Below are 17,002 nucleotides of genomic sequence, written 5' to 3'. Positions count from 1 at the left end.
ATGGAAAAAAAATGAATACTAGAAATCTCTGCTGCTGGAATTGTTTGTGAGTTCCAAAAATGGCAGACTTTTGCCAGAAGCATAGAAGTAACTTTTCGCTCAAAAGTAAGTTGTTCAGAGATTGATATTTAGCTGCCAATCAGAAACCTGGTAGGTTTTTGGTGACAGCGTACCAACAAATTATTTAATATGGCATTCAGTTCTACAATCCATCAATAAAACCATTTGTAATTCTGCAATTATTAACTAATACAATCTGTTCCATATCTCCATTAAAACATTGAGTGTAAAAATTAATTTCTGAGAGCTTTAAAATAATGTATCTAGAAAAAGAGAAGCTCAAGGGGGATTTTGACTAATGTAATGTGAATATTAAAAAAAAGTTGAAAGTGTTTTTTTGTAAGGTTCTAGCCAAGACAGGTGGTGAACTTGCTCTCTGATGTCATTCAATGAGGCAAACGAGTAATGAGAACACATACTTTTTTCTCACTAGTGTCTTAAAGATCTACATGACCTTCAATCTGCCAAACATGTTTATTAATCCTTCATCTTCTGTAGAACTGGCATGCGGAACAAAGAGCAGAATATACATTTAAATTCTGCTTTGCAGGATGGTCAGTCCTTTGTCCCAAAAACCGGGACATTTATTTTAAAATTGAGAAAAGCATCGGGACACCGGCACAGTCCACTAAAAACCGGGACTGTCCGAGAAAATCTGGGACATCTGGTCACCCCAACCATTATTTTTCAGAGTTTCGAGTCGATTCTTACACATCCATTTTTTTGGGCTGGCTTTGAAGATGAACTATGGATGCTGTCTCGTCTGGTCGACTTTGAATTAAAAGAATCTCTAGAAATGGCTATGGGAAAGGCCAGATGTTAGGAAATGGTACTGGTCTCCGGATTGCATTTCCACTGAGATTTGGACTTATTTTGGAAATTACCTTGGATAGTCCTTGGGATTTGCCTTTGTAATGCTTTGGAAATTACCTTTTTACAATCCGGATTTGACTTCAGAAAGGGGCTGAAACACTTCTCCTGGTATTCTTATCATATGCTATGCTCGTTCCAGAAGATAATGTTTGATCTATTTATCCATGTATCATGTGAGTACTCTAAAAAAAACTCCAGACATGCAGCTGAAGCTAATTAAGGCGCAGCTAACAGTTCTGGCATGCTGCCAGACACATGGCTGGCATGTCTTCCAAAACAATGCTCAGAAGTGTGAAATTAAATAAGAATAAATGTCTTTACTAAAAGTGATAGACAATTTTAGCTCAGGATGAGGTGTGGCTTTTAGCTAACTTCCCATTTTCAGGCAACTAGAGCCTTAATTAGACATTGCTGTTAAGAAACACCTTTTGCGAAGTATTGGTAATTTTCATTTTAATAGAATACTCCACTATATTGTAGTTTTGCACCAATTACATTTTTTTTTGTCAAAGTAGCACCGGACAGAGTGCCAAAAGATATGCCTTAACGAAAGAAATAGTATCAACCTAAAATGCACCAAATGAGCAAGTGTAGCCTACACGTTTGATGCATGCTGGAACCGTTTAGGTGGAGGTCTCCCCCAAGAATATTATAAGAACATATGGAGCCAAATTGTGCATTTCGTATCATTACTTTTCAAATACTTCATGGTTTCTCATGTGTAATAATAATATTCCTTTATATAGAGCAGATGATCTTGACTTGTGTCGTGCAGGACAATGGAGTTCGGTGGCACTCATTAATGGTTTCATTGGTGTCTTATAACCTGCAGCTATTATTTTCTGGCAACAAGCATAATCATTTTGGTCAATATAAATATATAAAGGTGGTTCGTCTGAATAGGATCATGTTTAATCAAGTAAAAATAAGATTTCTTTGTGGTCCACTGTATTGCCTCCCAAATGTATCATATGTATGTATGATTAAATCAATAAAGATATCACTCAACAATCAGGCTATTGTAAGCATGCTACTCACCCGTGGTGGACTCAAGGCACTGAGGGAGGGGGTGGGGGGGAGGGGGGGGGGATCAGCAGCTCCGTTTAGCCTCAGAGCCGGGTCGAGAGGTTGGAAGATCTGAGGTTCCTTTTGGGTACGTAGAAGTCGATTCTGTTGTTGAGGTATTCAGGCTCGGTGTTGTGCAGGCATTGGTAGGCATGGGTGGTGATTTTGAAGGTGATTCTTTTCTCCACGGGGAGCCAGTGGAGTCTTCGTAGGTGTTGGCTGATGTGTTTGTGCCGGGGGATGCCAAGGACAAGTCTCGCCGCAGTGTTCTGTATTGTCTGACATTTGCGGAGTAGAGACTTGTCTATGCCTGCATAGAACGAATTTCCATAGTCCGGTCTGCTGGTGATTAGTGGGTGGGTGACCATCTTCCTTGACTCAGGGGGATCCACTTGAAAGTCGTGCAGAGGGTGTTGAAGCAGCTGGAGGTGACTGCCTTGACCTGTTGGTTCATGGTGAGCGATGAGTCGAGTATGATGCCAAGGTTTCTGGCATGGTCCCTGGGGGTTGGTGGGCTTCTGAGGGCAGTCGGCCACCAGGTGTTGTCCAATGCTGAGGGGGTGGTTACAAACGAGGACTTCAGTTTTCTCTGCATTGAGTTTTAGTCAGCTGTTGGTCATCCGGAGTGTGATGTCCTGCATACCTTTCTGGAAGTTGAGTATGGTGGTGGTGGGGTCTTTGGTGAGGGAGAGGATGAGGTGGGTGTCGTCAGCATATGATATGATGTTGAGGCCATATTGTCAGGTAATGGTGGCGAGGGAGGCCATGTAGACGTGAAGAGGGTCGAGCACAGTGATGACCCCTGCTGGACTCCAAAGGTGATATCCGTGGGATCAAGGAGCAAGGGTGGCAGTCTGATTCTTTGGCATCTTCCAGTGAGGAATGATCAGATTCAGTCTAGGGCTGTTCCTTGTAGGCAGGTGTCATATAGTCTGGAGACGAGTGGGCGGTGGGAGACGGTGTCGAAGGCTGCTGATAGGTCGAGTAGGATGAGGGGTGCAGAGTGGCCTTGGTCCAGGAGGGTGCGGATGTCGTCTTTGGTGGCGAGTAGGGCAGTCTCAGTGCACTGATTGCTTCAAAATCTGGATTGGGACAGGTTGAGGATGGCGTTGTCTTCAATGAATAGTGTCAGTTCCCTGTTGACTATTTTCTCTGCGATTTTGGCCGCGAAGGGGAGGAGCGAGATGGGCCAGTAGTTCTTGAGGTTGGTGGGATCAGGTGTGGGCTTCTTGAGCAGGGGGCTGACTTCTGCGTATTTCCAGTTGAAAAGAAACGCCTAGGCACACATAAAAGAGAGTCAAGGCCATGTAAATATTGATGTGATAGAAGCGAAAAGTATCATCCAGATAGAAGGAAAAAGTCTTCAAGTGATGAAAATTTGAAGTTCAATCAAGTTCAATCTTTTTATTTCTTTCCAATAATAAAGGCACGTAGAACAAGCCAGCCGACACGTGTTTCGTCGCCCTGGAGAATTGCTCCGCGACTTCTCCAGGGCTGTGTAATAATAAGTAGATCCGTGTAATCGCTCAGCCGGTGATAATTCCAACCTGGTCGGGCTAATGCAGGTAAGGAGAAGTAATCCGGATAATCAGTGTTTAAAACAAATGCAGATAATACACTGTTAGAACTCAGTCGTATGAAATCACTGATCTTGTGCCAAATTCTTAGTAAAATTGTAAGTTGTGGGGAGTCTTCCAGGTTATAGATCCTGTTCATCTAGTCCCTGTTTGGAGTATTCAATCTTATTGCATGCACGTAGCCCCACACTCGGTACCCCGCATTTCCAGTTGTCTGGGACGGTGCCTGTTTCAAAGGTGGTGTTGATGGTGCGTTGTAGTTCGGGTGCGATGTTGGTGGCAGCTCTGTGGTAGATGTGTGGAGGACAGGGGTCTGTGGGGGCCCCTAAGTGGATGCCTTTCATGATAGAGATGGTGTCTTCAGCCGTGATCGGCATCCAGGTGGAGATGGTGGGCTGGCTGGTGTGTCCAGAGGCAGGCCAGCTGTTGCGTCTGGTGGATGGTCGACAAAGTTGTCGTAGAGGTTTTTGATCTTGAGATGGAAGTTGGTTCGAAGCTTGTCACAGAGGCCTTGGGACGGGGTGATGTCTGTGGCTTTGCTGTAGGTGTTGGTGAATTCCTGAGTGACAGCGAAGAGTTCCATGGAGTTGGTGGAGTTGTCGAGGATTTAGTTGTGGATGAAGGTCCTTTTGGTGGTTCTGATTTGGTTATGGTAGTCCATCATGGTGTCTTTGAAGGTGGTTTCTTTTCCAGGTGTTTTGAAGTTTTTCCAGTTTTTCTCCAGGCATCTGCAGGTACGTCTGCCTTCTTAGAAATCTGTGGTGAACCAGTCGACTTTCCTGGGGCGCTGTTTGTCATTGTTGCGTAGCGGGGCGAGCTAGTCTGCGCAGTTGGACATCCAAGTGTGGAGTTCTCTGGCTGTGACGTTGGCGTCGGATGCCAACTGCCGAAGAGGTGAGGGTGCTCCAGTTCCTCCGTGGTGGACGTGAGGCTGGTTTTGGTGCCTTGGGTCTGTTGATGGTGAAGTGTATGCAGTGATGGTCAGTCCATGGGGTTATCTTTTGTGTGACTAAAGTGGACTTTGTTTCCTGTGGTTAAGATGGGTTTGAGGGTGTGCCCTGCCCTGTGGGTCGGTGTGGTGATGAGTTGTTTGAGTCCGATGTTGGCGATATTGTCAACAAGGGCGGTGAAGTGGGGTCACTGGGGTTGTCGAGGTGGAAGTTCAGGTCTCCAATGAGTATGTAGTTCATTGAGGCGATGGCGTGGGGTGTGATAAGGTTGGTGATGGCGGCGGCGAATGGGGCCGGGGGCTGTGGGGTCTGAAGATGGGAGTTCTGTGGAACGTGGAGTTGGGGCTGGTCTGGATCTGGAAGTGCTGGTGTTTGGTGGAGGGGAGAGTTTCGCTGGAGGTGGTGAAGCGGAGGGTGCTCTTTGGGCGATGGCAAGGCCTTCTCCCGGGTGGTTGGGGTGGTCCTTCCTCTGGATCGTGTATGTTAATTTTAATGTTAAAAGATTTCTAAAGCGCACAGCTGCCCCAGCAAAGGGGCGTCCCGGTTCTGTCAGGCCTGAAACAGAAAATTCAAGAGGTTACCGCACAAGAATCTAGATCATATCCTATACAGAAGAGAACAGAAAAGTTTTAATAGCTTTCCGAAACAGAAGCAGGTCCTCCAGGGCCCGAATGCGTAATGGCAAGGAATTCCACAGCTTAGCAGCTAAAAACCGAAATGAGGACCCTCCAGCCCTAGATCGTATAACACGTGGCACAGACACCAGGTGCTGACCACAGGAACGCAGCTGTCAATGTGGCACATATGGGCTCAGCAAACCGCAAAGGAGCGTTGGGCTATTAGACTTTAAGAATTTAAATGACAAGCAGAGAGATTTAAACTGAATCCGCTTGTCGATCCGAAGCCAGTGTAACCCTTGAATAGTCGCCCCAACTGAGCAGTGGCGTGGGAGACCCACCAGCGCTCTAGCAGCGGAGTTCTGAACTCGTTGTAACCGCCGTGTCTCTGCTTTGTTGGCCCCTAAAAGAAGCAGAGAACTGGCATAATCCAAGCGGGACAGTATCGTGGACTGCACGATAAGCTGACGTACTGCCGGATCGAAAAATTTCAAAAGAGGTTTGAGGCCCCTTGGTAGTATAACGCAGGTGGCTGCAACTCGTTTAGTGTGGGTCTGAAAACTAAGAGTGGAATCCATCAGGAACCCAAGAATTTTTACCACTGATTTATGTGGCGGCGTGGGACCAAGGGGTGCTGGCCACCAGTGCTCATTCCAAAGAGTGGCCTTCTTTCCTACCAATAAAACCTCGGTCTTACTCGCATTGAGCTGTAGACAGTTATTTGTCATCCATTGTGCCACTTCTGTCAGCCCCTCTCTGAATCTGGTGGCTGCTACAGATGGTCCCTCAGCTAAGGTGATAACCAGCTGGGAATCCTTCGCATAGGACACCATCGTTAGATACCATCTTTTAGCAACAGCAGCCAGAGGCTGTACATACAGATTAAACAAAGAGGGGCTCAATGCTGAGCCCTGTGGGACCCCCTGTCCGATGGAATGGGATTGCGAAAGAAACGGGGGGCCGACACCCGGAAGGATCTCTCTGTTAGGAAAGACCTAAACCATTCCAGCGCCATCCCAGTCACCCCTGCTGCCTCCAGACGGTAAAGAAGGATGGCATGTGATACCGTATCAAAGGCAGCGCTGAGGTCCAACAAGATCAACGCTGCACTTTGACCGGCATCCAAGACCGTCCGTAGATGTTCTGTGGTGGCTAGCAGTGCGGTCTCCGTGCTAAGGCCTGGCCGAAAACCGTTCTGGGATGGGTCCAGAATATTGTGGGAGCTCAGAAATTGAGATAAGATGTTGTTAACATGGGCTTTGGCGATATTGGCTATCCAAAGAAGGAGGGAGATTTGTCTAAAGTTCTTATGTTTTAAGGGGTCTAGCGTGATCTTCTTGATGATAGGAGGCACCCAAGCCTCCTTCCAAGCTGCTGGGACGCTAGCCCTCATAAATGGAAAGATTCAGAATTTGACAAATCGGCTGCTGGTGCAGCGTCAATGATTCCATAAATTGAGGTGGCCTCATAGGGTCTGCCGGGGAGCCTGATTTTATTTTACCACCCAATCTAATCCGATCCTTCTCAGAGATAGCCGGGATAGCAAATATTGTATGGCAAGACTCATCTCTCACTGCTATAGGGAAGATATCCGGGACCACACTTGGAAAGCATTGGTACATTTTTTGAACTTTTTCAACAAAGTAGGTAGCGAGCTCTTCACAATGTTGTGAGGTTACAACACTAGACGGAGTTGCTTTGCTACTCCTGAGCTCCTTAAGGAATTTAAATATACATTTGGTCGGATTAGAGCTCAGTTTCATTTCCTTTCCATAAAAAGCCGCTCGGGGCGCACTAATCGCTTTGTGGTAAAGTTTGATTTTAGACATGTACCTTATTTTATCTTCTTCTATATAGTCCCTTCTCCATTCACGTTCTGCTTTCTTGCACTTTTTTCTCAATTCTCTCAGGGATTCATTGTACCAGGGGCTAGAGTTGGTAATACGCCCATTGCTCCATTTGGCAGGGATCAAAGAGTCTAAACCTCTTCTTAGCCAATCGCGGTACATGGAGCAGGCCAGCTCAGGGTCAGTCATTTCAGCTAGGGGGTTAGACATAAGAAAGGCATGAAACTCATCAAGTCTGAGCTTATGCCATGGTCGTCTCAAAACTCTATTCTCGCTATCTCGTTTGTGCGGATCAGCGATAGATAGCCTAATCTCAATCAGAAAGTGGTCGGTCCATCCCATAGGCTTAGGCAACCCTATGCTCAAGTCGGGGATGTTAGAAAAGACCGGATCTAGCGTATATCCGGCGATATGAGTAGCGCCATCCACCCATTGTTCCAGCTGCAGTGCACCTAGATCCTCAACCAAAGTGCTTGTAGCATTGTCCTGCAATACATTAAAATGGAGGTTAAGGTTACCCAAAATTGTAAAATTGGCACTCCCCACAACTAACTCACTCGCCATATCCAATAGTGATTCAATAAATTTAGCAGCCGGCCCTGGAGAGTGATAGATAAACAATCCAGAAAAGGAAAAATGTGCACTAATATCAACCTTAAAACGGGCGCTTTCACAGTCCCTAATATTCTCCTTGAAAAACGTGCAGGGGTAATGGGATTTATAAATTATAGAAATACCCCCCCCTGGAATCCCTGTTAATGGCACTAATCGAATAGCCCCTAGGGAGAGTAAGGTTAGGCATCGCTGTCATGTCATCTTTAAGCCATGTTTCACAAACAAATAGAATGTCCTGGGTCTCCTCGGAGATAACATCATAAATTTCCATATGATGCTTCACGAGTAATCTCACATTGAGTTGAAGTATTTTAATGTGAGCTAAATGGCTTATCGTAACTGCCCCTTGAACAAGCTCAGGGGCCAAAGAGCAGAACTTGCATGTAGGGCACGACAATTCAGTCTCTCCCATGTGAGAGATGCATTTACTGCATTCTCCCGCACCAGGATTCAGTGACAACAATGCGTCCCGTCCATAACAAAGGGGGGTACAGTAAATTTTGGACCAGCGGGTTTGGCGAGAGGCGACGTCGTGGCGCGGACGGGCGCAGACGGGCGCAGACTGGCTTGCCGTTGGCATGCCTTCGGCACGATATCAGCGCGGCCGCTGCGCCCCCCGCTGTGCGGAAGATTCATGCCTGACATTTATGGGGTGGGAAAAGGGTGTGGCTTCCCACCTGCTCGTCGGCACCTGAGAGCTGGCGAGCTGGATGGCGGTGTTGATGTTGGGGGCCGGAGGAGGCGTTGGTCCAAGTCTCCGTGAAGAAGGTGATGTCTGGCGAGAGAGAGTCAAGTAGGTTCCAGATCTTCAGAGCGTGTTTGTGCATGGAGCGCACATTGAGGAGGATGCATCTTAGGGTGTCGCTGTTGTTGGAGGCCGAGTTTGTGGTGAAGGTCTGGCGGCAGTAGAGACAGGATAACAGGTCATGGGTTGTGTTTGGCGTGGTCTGTTGGCAGTCTCTGAGACTTCCAGGGTTGAATGCATGGAGGGCAGCTGTGTTGTAGTGGTGGGCAGTCCGAGATGCAGGGTCCCTGGAGCTGGTTGCGGTCGGTCATGGACGGGTGCAGATGGTCTTGCCTTTGGCATGCCAGTAGCATGCCAGCAGCACAGCCACGCAGCAGCCGGCTTAAAATACGGGAGGGCCAGGACGAGGTGCTGGGAGGCGGGAGCAGGGGCTTTCCAGGGGGTAGGGGCTGCAGGGGCAGCAGCGGCAAGAAACAAAACAGCAGAAAACGCGGTCAGAGCTAAAGATAATTAATCAATTAAATTAATATAACTTGGTGAAGCAGAGTCACCAAGCGGGGCAGGGAATACCGTGTCTCAGACAGGCGAGGTGCTGGCTGAGGCTGGGACAGCGCAGGGGGAGGACACTGGCAGCAGGCGCAAACCCTCAAGGGAGGAGGCCTCACTACTGTGGTGTTGGCACTGCGGAGCTGCGGAGCTGCTGGGGAGAGAGTTGGCACCAAACCGGAGATACGTTTAAGAAATAGGAATACGCATTTTAAAAACTATTTTATTAAGAAGCCTATTTGCACTTTAGGAATATAGCATGTGTGAATGTGCACAGTACTGGTCTGATTCAAACATGCTCAAATCTGAATTAGTAATCAGTTACTAAGATCACTTTTGAACCGTTAATGAGCCCATGTTCAAAGCAATTAGTGACTTATGAATCTATGTATCTATATAAAGTCCCCAGCAGGCTACATGTTCTTCCATTCAATGATTTACATGGGAAAGCACTTAAAAGATTTCAAACACCTAAACGTCTTCGCCCGTCAGCGCCCCCGGGAGCGTCCAGTGCCAGCCATCTTCCCGAGCTTCTGCTGATCTGCCTGGAGGCAAGAGGGCGTATAATCGCAAGGAGCTTATGGTGTTTAACACCTCAGACTGTAAAGGTGGTAGGCAGTGGAACGTTCTGGACAGTCTTTCTAAGTCGTGTCCCTCTTGCAACTTCTGCCTTCAAGAAAAGAACTGTGATCCCGCCCATCTAGCTTTTATTGAGGCTATGATCTCAGCGGCTCTTATTAATGCACGGTCCATGGTTAAACATGCAGCCGACATTTTTGAGCTTCTCTCCGATGGTAAACTTGAAGTTCTATTCATTACTGAGTCATGGTTGAATGATTCCTGTGCCCTGGTGGAGGACTAGAAGCTACAAAAACATCTGAGCCGACCGGATAACTGAGAGAGGTGGTGGTACGGTGGTGGTGTTCAGGGATACCTGGTCCTTTTCTAATGAGGTGTCAGGCAAATTGGGGGAGGGCGAGGCTCTGCATTTTAACCTCATTTTCATCCCCTCATTTCTTGCTGGGAGGTACGCAGGTGTACTGCCACCTGGCCCGCCCCGTGCTTTTCTTAAAGCTCTGGATAATGTCATCATTCCTCGCGCCCTCCACTTCTCCAAGTTCTTACTCCTGGGGAATTTTAATATACACCTGAACGCTCATGAAGCCCTGGATTCCAGAATTTTCCTGGATTCACTTAACCTGGCTCAGCTGAACCAGTGGGTCAAGATGCCGACACATTCTGGGGGCCATCTACTGGCTCTAGTTTGATCTGTCTATAACTGAACCAGAGTGTGTTACCTGGTCCGCCCACCATCTGATCTGGTTCTCCTGGCTCATGGGAAGCCTCCAGGTACTTATGCCATTTATTTTTGCACCCGCCCCTAGAATATTCATCTTCTGGCGCTCTCTGATGCTTTACTTCGGGCCTGTCCGCCATTTGGTCCGGATCTCATTGGGGCAGTGAATAGCTTTGACTTCTGGATTAGCCGTGGGGTCAGCTCTACAGCCAAACCAGCTGCTAGTGGCAAACAGCGTTCCCCACCTTTGATGCCCTGGTTCTCAAACACCCTAAAAGAGGTAAAACTGGGCTGTAAAAAAATGGAGCGCAAATGGCGTCAGGAGTATTGCCCCTCTGCGAAGTCTGCTCTTCGTACTGCCCCGACGGAATACTACTCTGCTATTAGGAAAGCTAAAAGTAATTACTATGCTGGGAGGATTACTAATGCTAATAACAATAAGGACATTTTCACTATTGCTAAGGGCTTCATTTCCCCCTGTGCAGAGCAAATGTCGCTTCCTTCCTCTGTCCAATTGTGCAAGGTCTTGTCTTCCTTTTTTATTGACAAAATAGCTAAGATTCAGGACAGCTTGGGAGCTGCTCTCTCTGATCAGAAGAGTGCTTCTTTTGCACCCCGCTGACCCTTCGTCCTCCTACTGTCCTCCTACTGATCAGTTCAGACATTTTTTGGCTATTCTGAAATCAATGAAATCTGGCTCATCCACTGATCCATGTCCAGCCCGAGTTCTAGCTGGGGTAGCAGAGGTGGTCAGCTCAGACGGCCATTGTTCCTACGTGCTGGAAGCAGGCTAAACTCTTACCCCTTCTCAAAAAATCGGGGCTAGATCCTTTGTCAAAAGTTTGTGAGAAGGTGGTATTCTGTCAGCTGGAGGCCTTTGTGGAAACATCTAATGCTCTGCACCCTGCTCAATCCGGGTTTTGAGCCTCCTATAGTACGGAGACTGCGTTGGTGGAAATTACTGAGGCGATCAGGGAGTACTTAGATGGAGGCGGCAGGGCGGCTCTGATTTTGTTGGACCTCTCTGCCCCTTCGATACGGTGCCATATCAACCTCTTCTTGCACGGCACTCATCTATAGGCATTACCGGCTCTGCTCTGGAGTGGATTGAATCATTTTTAGACAACCGTTCTCAGCAGGTCTGGGTGCCCCCAATTCGTCCTCTGTGAGGAAACTCCCCACTGGAGTACCTTAGGGCTCTACGTTAAGCCCTCTGCGTTTCAACATCTATCTGACCCCCGTGATTTTTTTAGCGTAGGAACTGGGTGCAAAAATGATAGCCTACGTGGATGACACCCAGCTGCTATTTACTTGGAGGGGCTCGGATCTGGATACTAAGATCGCTCAGACCTTTTCCACTGGCTTGCACATGTCCAACTTACGTGCAATGAGGAAAAATCGGAGGTACTCCTATATGGTCAGTTCCCACTTGCTTTCAGAGAATCATTGTGGCCTCCCAATGTTCCCTGTCCGAGCTCTGTGGGGGATCCGGTAAAAATCTTGGTGGTATGGTTCGGGGAAAATCTAGGGTTTGAAGAGCAAATTTAAAAACTTACAGGGGTTTGCTTCGGTACCCTCAAGGCCTTAAGAAGGTTCTTTCCCTTGTGCCTGAGGGAGGCTAAAGAAATGGTAGCGAATCCTTTCCCGCCTCGATTATGCCAATGCTTTGTTCACTGGCATTCTGGGCTATCTGGTTAAGAAACTTCAGATCATATTGAGCGCCGTGGCTAGACTCCTGTTCAACATCTGGCGGAGATCTAATGTCCGGTAACAGTTGTGTGATCTGCATTGGCTACCAGTGGCCCAGCGGGTGCAATTTAGGGCCCTCATTTTATCTCACAGGGCCATTCATCGTCAAGGGCCAGCGTAGCTTAGGAGACGTTTTGTCCTGTATACGGCAAACCGACCTCTACGATCTGCCACTCAGTGCCGGCTGTTCATCCCACGGTTTTGTAGGGCGTGGTTAGGTGGCCAGTCCATCTCTGTGAAAGCAGACGCTGCCTGGAATGCCCTTCCTGCATACACAGGACTTTGGTTGTTTTAAAAAAAACTCTAAAAACGTATCTCTTCAAAATGGTTCTGTAATTTCCTGCCGCTCCCCCACAGTCTGCGCACGCGCCCGGACACACTGAGGTATTTGAGCGCAATACAAATCCCTATATAACATATAACATAACTTCCAAGTAGTTAGAATGCACTCTGGCAGAATAAGCACCTGGTTTTCTAAATGCTATGTAATTACTAATTGTGTCACCCTTTTAAACAAAGAACTTGCATGATTTTCAGTTTTGTCCACATCAAGCTCAATTGCTACCCCTTCTCTCTCTAAGACTAATGTCAATCCAGTTACTAGTTATGTCCTACCACCTCTGCTTAGACCTCTGATTTTGCATGATTACCTATTGATTTGTTGAGCATGACCTGGATTTTATACCAGTTCTTACTTCCCCTCATATTTAAAAATCCAGTGACCGAGGAAACATGTGCTGAGTTCATATAGTGTGTACTTGTTTGAATAGTTTTTTTTATGTATTGTTGTGGTGACAATCATAGAAAGAACTTGGGTGGGGGTCTTAGTTATAAAGGCATAGCTTCTAGTTGTGATACATGGAGGTATGCAAAAGTCCAAAGGTTAAGAACTATTGGGATAGAGCAGCATTCTCCTTAATATAAGGCACCAATCTTATATTCCTGTCTACATAGATAGAGGGCAATGTTAGACGATGCATTAGAGTTGTGCTTTACATATAGGCCATAGGTCAGAAAAGCATATCCCACATTACTTTAAATGTAAAAAAAACACAACCAAGGTAATTCCTACCTACATGTTTCTGCTCACCATGAACATGTATCCACATTTTCCCACTATTCCTTGGATTGCACTTCTGTGCACCAGGTAATGCAGGACATTGCCAGTGTTAAGGCTCTGCTAAGATGAAGTGGGCTGGCTATCCTTGTGATAAATATTTGCTACTTTTCCCTGGAACTAAAAGTACCAGAGACTACATCAAATTAACTGAATTGCAAAGTACATTTTTTTGTAGATAATGTCTTTTAGGGGATACTGAGATGGAATAGTAAAGGCTTGATAAAGCAAGCATTCCACTTCCATAGCACACACAAACCCTTGAAAATCGGATGAGCTGTTATGTATTCTTGAGTCTTTCAGTCTGGGTATTCCAGAAGGCATCTGCAATGATAACTACAGATATACCTCCAGCTTTGTTTCTTAACACTTCTAGGCAGAGCCAACATATGTTTGTCCGCTAATTTTCGCATACATGTGGGGTAAAAGAGAGTCAATTGGTTCTTTGGCCTGTACAGGGCTATGTACAGACCAAGACCTTATGGATATGAGTCATTGTTTTAAACCATGGGGAACACTTGGAAGGATCTATAGATGGCAAAGACACAATGTATGTGGTGTTGAGGTTCAGCAGCAGTATGCCTATGTATCCTTTAATTTGGGGAAAAACGTGATGTATACTGAGTCCAATCAATGTCAATGGGTCCACCTGCACGAACGTTTGTACATTGGATCCATTAAGCTGGATGGATGATATGGGTGATATAGGTGATATAGAGCAAGGATTCTGTTGTCAGCTGAATCACATTTTGCTTCCAATAAATGAGAGTGGTGAAGGCATTAACACAAGGATACTAACACTATCTTGATTCATAGGCCATGTTTTATAGGTTGTGGACAACTGGCAGTGTATGCTTGGGAAAATCTAAATATTTCTTTAGAAGGTTTCTTTCGGAATTCATCTTCCGAACCAAATGTCTCTCTGGTGAAGTGTCATGTGAATCTCAAATTAAATATAACTTGTAAATTCACCTCTATAACGCCCACAGTCTCTCCTCAGAAGAACTGCTTTGCAATTGGAACTGTGATAATGAGAGGGTAACAAGTGCATGGCTCCATTTTATAGCAAGCCGGTTTCAAAATGGCAGATACAGTCTTCATGGTTTCTATGGGAATATCAAGGTTAGTTTTGATTTGCTGGTGGCGGTTGACATTGTGTCATGGCTCTTAGTAAACTAAACCTGTAAACAAAAACTTAAAGTTAAGCATGCTTATTGCTCAAAAAGGTCCCACACCATGTTTGAAGTATAGAGTAAAATGTAATAAATAAAACAAGAACAAAACAACAAAAATCCAATCAGTAAAACTGGAGTAATATTTTTTTTAATATTTAGAGAAAATAGCACCCAAAAGCACAAAGCGCCAAGTCAGGATATCTGGTCAAAGTCAAACTCTCAAGACGACCGCGATGGAGCGCAGGTCAGCTACAGTCACTAGGTTAAACCCTCAAAGTGCCAAGAATCCTGTTCAGGATGGACTGGGCCGCATGGAGCAGGGAGAGTTTATCATAAACAGTATGCATTTTCAATCATACTATTCATGAACGGTCCTAATGTTTTTGGAGAAAAAAGTTTGGGACTTAGAGTCCTTTTACGGAACGTGGTACACTTTGTCCTTGTTTGTTGGATCCAACAAGAGTTGCACATTAGGCTTGCTTCACAAATGTAAATTTCACTTTGGCGTAAGTTTATTACTATTTGGTATTCACAAACTCCGGGACTGATTCAAAAACTGCACTATGTAGATCATTTTATAGTTCTGCAAAATGTACAAAAAAATCGAATTAGCTAACTATGTGCAGAATTTTATGATTCCACTCTACCGATATGTGTATGGAGTTCTCTGCCCTGACAGTGGAGTCACCAGTGCGGACACCACTGCATGCATAAGTATAGGGAGTGTGGAATCATAAAATTCCGCTTGTAGTTTGTGAATTTCAAGGAAGTAGTAAACTTGCTACCAAGTGTAAGTTTATGTTTATGTTTGTGAATCAGGCCATCTGAGGGTAAATGTCCTACAAAACTATATTCTGCATGTCCCCACCCCCTTTGTTTAAAGTAATTGGCTTACTCTTGTGTGGGTGACTGACGCCCCTCCTTAAATCCCTCTTACTCCTCTGTTATCCTATCCACCTTTGTAGTAAGTCTTCCCCTTTCTCCATTCACTCCCTCTAGTCCATTCCACATTTAATACGAAAAGTTATACCAATGTGTGTAAGGAATCCTCAACCAGAAGAGAGATCACCACACAGTATAGGTAATGTAGAGATATAAGACCCCAATTTAGTTTGTGAATAGCACTTTGTAGTACATTTTTAGTAATAAAAAATGTTCTACAAAGTGCTGTTTTTGCATCAGACCCGTAGTGCCCATTTACAGAGTCCTTTTACAATGTTTAAAGTGTGCTACTGTTATATTTGCCTATCCGCACACAATACGTTGTGGTTGCAATGGACAGAATGGCCTTTCTTCTTTCACAAGACAGGTGTGACCCTGATATTTCACTCCACCCCCCAAAGGCCATACTGACCAGTTTTAGACCTAAGTGAAGAAGAGGAGGCATGAAAATGGGGGAGATGGTAGAACACATGAACAGCATTGGAAAGTTCTTTAGTATCATCCTCAAGTCTATACCCATGAGGCATCACAGTAAACCTCGCCACCATCTGACTCCTTTGATAGTCTTATTTTCATACTCAGGATAATCATGGACTAAAATTAGAGAAGGGTGAGGCCACATCCCAAACCTACTTGGGGGCATAGTGAAAGTTTGTCTTCTGGTATCTTATTTTACTTTTGAGTTGGAAATGCATGTATTTAACGAAAATAATCCTTTAAATAATGAATGCAGGCAAACTAATAAAATAATCTTTTAAAAAGCAGATGTGGGCAACTCGAGGAAAATTTAGGGAAAATAATCTTTAAAGTTGTGAATCTGGAAACAAAAATATAGATATGAGCAGATCCTTCTTTCACTTAAGATGTTCAATTCAAATTTTCAAATTGAGCACTGGAGCCATAAATACACATCCTCTGCTAATAAAATATGCAAGTAGGTACAAAATGTGACTTCTACGGATACAGGCATATGCAAAAATGATAAATTCTACGAGAATTATGCAGGCACAGAAACGTTTCACAAAAATTCAGTTTCATTTCTCCATCTGATACTGATTATCCTTATATTCGTCTCAATTAATGGAGGTTATTCAAGCATATATCGATAATCTCAAGTCAATATTTCTTTCTTCTTCTTCATCTTGGCTGGGTGACACTTTAGCTTTCCTCCTTGTCCAATCTACTTCAGCAAGGAATGGCACTAACGTGCAGCAGACGCCCTCAGCGGGCGTGCCAGAGGCAAGCCAGTCTGCGCCCGTCCGTGCCCATCTGCCACAACCCCTGTCAATTAAGGGTGGGCGTAAAATTCGTTTCGCGGGCGAATTTGCAGATTTTCCGCGATTTCGCGATCCGCGAATCTCGCGAAATCGCGGTAAAATCAGCGAAACAGCGGGGACGAATTTTAAACCAAGCAAGGGTTACAGCAGCAGGTGCAAAAGTTGAACCTAATTTCTTTGTAACCTTTTACAAAAGCGTTACAAACAGATTAACTTCAACTAGGACATTTGCTGCTAATTGCTGCCTGGCGCCTCGTTGCCTACTTGCAACTATTCTCTGACCCTGCTCTGACCCTTGAAGCAGGGTCAGAGAATAGTTACAAGTAGGTAACGAGGCACCTATCCAAGGAATTAAACCTCATCAGGAAGCACTTACAGATATTAAAAACAGGAAGAAGGGAGAGGATGGCAAATACACCCATTTTGAGTTGTCAGGAGGGGTTAAACTAAAAGAGACCTTTACAGCACAATTTTCATATGCATTTTGCTAAAAATAAAAAGCTGTATGTTCTGTAGGGGCAACTCAGGAATCTGGCCCTTCAGAGATCCG

The sequence above is a fragment of the Lissotriton vulgaris genome, chromosome 3_1, assembly GCF_964263255.1.
Source record: "Lissotriton vulgaris chromosome 3_1, aLisVul1.2, whole genome shotgun sequence".
Classification (NCBI taxonomy): Eukaryota; Metazoa; Chordata; class Amphibia; order Caudata; family Salamandridae; genus Lissotriton; species Lissotriton vulgaris.
Note: the sequence above shows the minus strand (reverse complement) of the source record.